Source organism: Solanum verrucosum, unplaced genomic scaffold (assembly GCF_900185275.1).
Source record: "Solanum verrucosum unplaced genomic scaffold, falcon-dt-bn FXZP01000094.1, whole genome shotgun sequence".
In the NCBI taxonomy this organism is placed as follows: Eukaryota; Viridiplantae; Streptophyta; class Magnoliopsida; order Solanales; family Solanaceae; genus Solanum; species Solanum verrucosum.
Window position 1 is genome coordinate 2,928,665 of NW_026019970.1, and position 6,000 is coordinate 2,934,664.

The 6,000-nt window shown below is 36.4% G+C and overlaps 1 pseudogene; it reads right to left on the reverse strand.

Annotated features, from left to right (window-relative positions):
- Positions 1-4,893: 4,893 nt before the first annotated feature.
- LOC125817135 (17.4 kDa class I heat shock protein-like) lies at positions 4,894-5,735 on the reverse strand (annotated as a pseudogene).
- Positions 5,736-6,000: the final 265 nt, after the last annotated feature.

The window sequence follows — 6,000 nt, forward strand, 5'->3', positions numbered from 1 at the left end:
GCTTCTTCAATGATCCAATTGTTTTGGAGACCATATTTATGTGATATGAATCTCCTCCACAAAGCCAGATCTTCACTACAGAACCTCCATAGCCATTTCTTCAACAAGCTGACATTCTGCGTACTCAACTTTTTTATACCCAAACCACCCTGAATTTTGTTTAGTGTCACTACGTCCCATTTAACAAGATTATACCTAGGCTTCTCTTTATTTCCCTGCCACAAGGAGATTCTTCTTGCTTTGTTGATTTTCTTCTCTATACTTCTTGGTATTGGGAATAAGCTCATCATATAAGTAGGGAGTGCATCCATCACCGATTTGATAAGAGTTATTCTGCCTCCCAAGGATAGATACTGACTTTTCCATCTTGACAACTTCCTCTCACATCTTTCTAGTACTTCATTCCAGACTTCCACCTCTTTGTTCTTTGCACCAAGGGGCATTCCAAGGTATTTTGTTGGGAGGGAGGCTACCTGACAGCCTAAATTCTAAGCAAGCATCTGCATATTTGTCACCTGGTTAACTGGGTATAAACAACTTTTATGCCAATTGACATGCAATCCTGATATTCCTTCAAAGATGGTTAAGATGGCCCTCAAGTGTCTTATTTGATTAACTTCAGCTCCACAGAAAACCAAAGAGTCATCTGCATATAACAGGTGTGAGATCTCCAAAACCTCTCCCCTATTTGCATTTGCACAAAAACCTTGCAGCCACCCATTCTCACTTGCTTTCCTGATCATGGAGTTGAGGCCCTCCATAGCTAAGATAAATAGGAATGGTGACATAGGATCACCTTGTCTCAAACCTCTTTGTGACTGAAAAACCCTTCGGGATTGCCATTAATGATAAGGGAGAACTTCACAGTAGATATACAAATCTCAATCCACTTGATCCATTTATTTCCGAAGCTCATATCTCTCAAAATCTTCAGGAGGAAGGACCAATTTACATGGTCATAAGCCTTCTCAATGTCCAGCTTGCATAAGACTCCAGGTAGATTTTGCTTCACCGTGCAGTCCACTAATTCATTTGCTAGTATTGATGCATCCATTATCTGCCTACCCTTCAGAAAAGCCATTTGGTGCTCATCCACCAATACCCCAATGACCTTCTTCATTCTTTCTGTGAGAAGCTTGGCTATGATTTTGTATACTCCGCCAATCAGACTTATTGGTCTGAAGTCCTTCAACTCTTCTGCTCCATGCTTTTTAGGGATTAAGGCTACAAAAGTGGCATTGAATGATTTCTCAAAAGTTTCCTTCTGGTGAAAGTCATGAATTGTCTGCATCAAGTCCTCCTTCAAAGTATCCCAGCAGACTTTGAAGAAACTCATGTTGAATCCATCAGGCCCAGGTGCCTTGTCACCATCACAGTGTTTGATTATATTTAGCATTTCATCTTCACTGAAAGGTCTTTGCAACCACTCTTGTTCCTCTTGGGATATTCTAGGACAATTCACATACTCAAAAGAAGGCCTCCATAGCTCTGTTTCAGTATAGAGTTTTTTATAGAACTCAATCATATTCAACTTAATGTTTTCTGGCTCTTTGACCTCCTCTCCGCTGATTATTAGTCTGTCTATATTATTATATCTCTTGTGAGCTGTAGCCATCCTTTGGAAAAACCTAGTATTGTTGTCTCCCTGTTTCAACCATAGAATCTTAGATTTTTGTCTCCACCTAGACTCCTCAATTTTTGCCAGTTCTTTCAATTCTACCAAGATTGTAGCCCTCACCATCAGCTCATCCTCTGTCAGAAGTCTTGAATCTTGTGCCAGATCAATGTGACCTAATTCAGATAACAACTTGTTTTTCTTAGTGCCTAGTTCCCTACCTATTTGCTTACTCCATTCTTTGAGTTTCTCTTTCAGCAACTTCAGTTTCATACTAAGCTTGTAGTCAGGGCAGCCTTCAACTACAAACTCACTCCACCAACTATCAACTAGCCCCTTGAAACCATCCACTTTGAGCCACCAATTCTCGAACTTGAAGTAGGACTTATTCTGCCACCAATCCCCACATTGTAGCATAATAGGGCTATGATCAGATGTCACTCTAGGCATTATCGTCTGCCTTATATTTTTGAAGGTTTCTTCCCATTCTCTTGAATATAAGAATCTGTCTAACCTGGCTGCACTGTGGTGGTTTGCCCCTCTGAACCATGTAAAGTTCCCACCTTTTAATTGAGGGTCATGTAATTCCATCTCCTCAATCCAGTTGGAAAAATCTTTCATCACATTTGTGATCCTACTGCATCCTCTTCTTTCTGCCATGACTCTAACTGTGTTAAAGTCTCCACATGTGACCCATGGACCATCACAAATAGTTCTAACTGCAGCTATTTCCTCCCAACAAAGTAGCTTCTCATCCCTGGTATGGGGAGCATACACTCCAGTGAGGTACCAGGTATAAAGGTTTTGAGTTGATACAAATTCATAGGTGATGGAGAATTGACCAGCTTCAACTAAAGTCCCTCTCCAAATTATGCTGTCCCACATCATATAGACACCCCCACAGCTACCCTCAGCTTCCAGGTAACCACATTTCATCCATCGGCATGACCATAATTGCTTAGCCCTTGTTTCAACTTCCTTGCTGATCTTTGTTTCTTGAAAGCAGTAGACATTCGCTTTCCATTTTTGCATTAGACTCTTCACCATTATTCTCTTGTTTTGATCGTTTAGCCTCCTTACATTCCATGTCAATAGTTTGACTTTCATTTAAAAGTTAAACTTAAATTCTTCCCCCTGCTCCTGTTGCCTTCCACTTCTTCATTAAGGCTGGATTTTAAATTTTTAAGTTCATTTTTCCCAATTATCATTATCTGAAATTCATAATGTTTATTGAGGAACTTTCACATATAGCCACTCAAAAATAGCCTAATTACTCTCCATAACTATAGTTTGATAATTACAATTCGTAGCTACATGTTATAGGGAGAAGAGAGGCGAGCGAGACTGGGAGAGAGAGGAGAGAGGCGAGCGAGAGAGGACAAAAAGTGGGAGAGAGGTGAATTGTATATGTATATCAGTTAGATAATTGTATATTATACATATGCATTTGTATATATGTCAAACGAGATTGGGAGAGGGAAGAGAGAGGCGAGCGAGATTGGGAGAAGAAGGAGAGAGGTGAGGGAGAGAGGGCAGAGAGTGGGAGAGAGGTGAATTGTCTATGTATATCGGTTAACTATTTTAATTAGGATTCCTACTTGGATTAATATTGAAAATTTATTTCCTAAACTCTATAAATAGGACCTTAGAATCTAAGAATAATTAAGAATCACTTGGTACAATCTTATTCACAAATGAAGAATGGTTCAAGTCTTAACTTAGAAATTTTAATTAGAATTCCTACTTGGGTTAAAATTTATTTCCTAAACTCTATAAATAGGACCTAGGGTTATTTTGTAAGGGTTCGACTTCTTTGTGGTGTGTAAGAGCAAATATAAAGAATTCATCGTAGGCTTCGATTCTTTACTTCTTTAATTTGGAACTGCATGAAGACAATTGTTTTTGAGTTTATGAACATTATGAGTGGCTAAAAGCCTTTGTTTTGGGGTTGTAGCTATGAATAATTGTTGAACATCAATAGTTTTGAGTTAATTCTTGGTTACCCCTTAAATTACTTGTGTTCTTATTTTAGTATTTCATGATTGACCACGCCATAAAAATAAATATCTTGTGTATTCTTGGACTCGGGGACAATAAGGTAGATAAACCAAATAATACAAAAAGTTTGATCTTTCTTGCATATCACTTGATTAGATTTGTGTTTATGATTGACACCCAGACAAACACCAAGTTTGATTACGAAACATGATGAAATTAAAATGCTTGTCAATTGGGCCTCTCTATCCCCTTTCAACGATGTAGTTAGACGATCAGCAAGAGTATTAGGAGATTAGAGGTCAGGAGACCATGATCATAAAATCAGCCCTGTAAATCAGTAATTTGATAACCTTATTTAATTCATTGCTTGAAATGCGATACATGAAACCCTATACATGTTGCAGCCCTGAAATTGTCTCTTACTTGTTTAAATCATCAAACTGACGTCATCCTTGTTAGTTACTTAATTAATTTAATTGTTAGTAGTCGTAGTAAACAAAAATCACAATCTCTCTTGAAAGTTCATTTAATATAAATTGATCATAAATTTCTTGGTTTGACAATTTGGTTCTAAAAGAAACTATGTTACTTGCGCGGCTACGTACACAACAGGTCACTCTCATAATTGAAGAAGACTAATGAACATCAAGGATATTTCTGAGAAATATATTCTCTGGAAAATAGGTATTGGTAATATTTCCTTTTGGTGGGACAATTGGCTTGGCATTGGTGCCCTAGCTAAGATCACTCACTTTAACAACGCCCCTAAAAAGGTTCTCGTCAATCAGTTTTACAATTTATATGATATCCTTCCTCATAATCTTATAAATGATATCATCTTATCTATCAAAATTTATTCTGGGAAGGAGCATAGTACGTAATAGACCTATTTGGACACGCGATGCTAAAGGTAAGTTTTCTTGTCATTCTGCTTGGCAAATTTGAAGAAATCACAAGAACTCATCATATTCATAAATGCAAAGTTAACATCCCTTCTGGATGTTCATGTTGTAGCAACTATCAACAAGAGACCAATTTGCACCTTTTTTGGCAAAAGTTTCATTGCCAAGCAGGTGTGTTCCTTCTTTTGCTATAATTTTGGTAGTAATATTAATGATGGTGATGTTCATCAGCTCCTAATGCTCAATAACTCCAAAAACAAAACGGAATGCATGACATTCTGCTACAGTATATTCCCATATTTATTTGCTAGAAAATTTTGGAAAGCAGATGTAAGGCAAGATTTGATAAATATCCACGTCTATAAGATATATTATTCATCAGGTTTGTAATAACGCAACTATGCTCCTCTCCATACGGTGCCACTGATCATCCTTTTCCTCTTGCTCTCTGCTTCTCTCACCGCTAATCTGTAAAATCCTTCCTTGTTCCACTTCAACTTTTACTTCCTCTTTCTTGATCCCTGGAACGTCCACTTTGAAAATGTGAGCTTGTGGGGTCTCTTTCCAATCGATTTTTGCATTTGCAAAAGCGGAAACTTCACGAGCAGAGGATGGGACATTGGTTGAAATTGGGAATGGATCCCATAAGTCGAGGGAAAATGGGTCAAAGATGTTGCTCTTTCGACCACCGAAGAAGCTTGGAATAAGAGACATTTTTGGAAGCTTTCTGGTTTGAAGAATTGCGGAGACTACTTTTGATGGTAGTGTTTGATTTGCTTGATGACTTGCTGATGATGAATTGGATAAAGTGTCTGATATATATAACCGATAAACTTATGGAATTCGAGTGTAATCTAGAATCTTCTCCAGTTAACTATAGATAGGAACAGTAGGAAGCTTCTACAATATTCCAGAGTAATTGCCCTTTTTGTTCTTTTTAAGACTCTGTTCAATGACAGATGAGCGAATTAAATAGGGGTGATTTGAAATGACTTAAAATGATAAAATAACCATTTAAAAACGAAAGTAATTTTTGAAATTTTATTACTGCCATGAATTAAAATAGTAGGAGTAACATATATTACATGAAAATTATGTAAAGGACTATAAATAACAATAATTAAATTCTTAAAATATTTAAAAGACATACAAAAAATTTAGTTGACTTTTAAAATTTTAAAAGTACCAAATAAAATCGAGATAACAAAACTAACATACATTATTTGAAAATAACATAGAAATTACTATAGATCATAATAATTCAAAATTCAGTGCCACATAAATTGAAACATATGGAGTAACATATAATACTTGTAAATTATGTAAAATAAACTATAAATCAAAATAATTAACAACTTAAAATATCTAAAACGTATATTAAAATTTAACTGACTCTCTAAATTTTATTTGTATCACAAAATTGAGATTAAAAAAAAAACTTATGTTGGACTCGTGCAAGTACGAGTCTCATATATCTATCTTGTT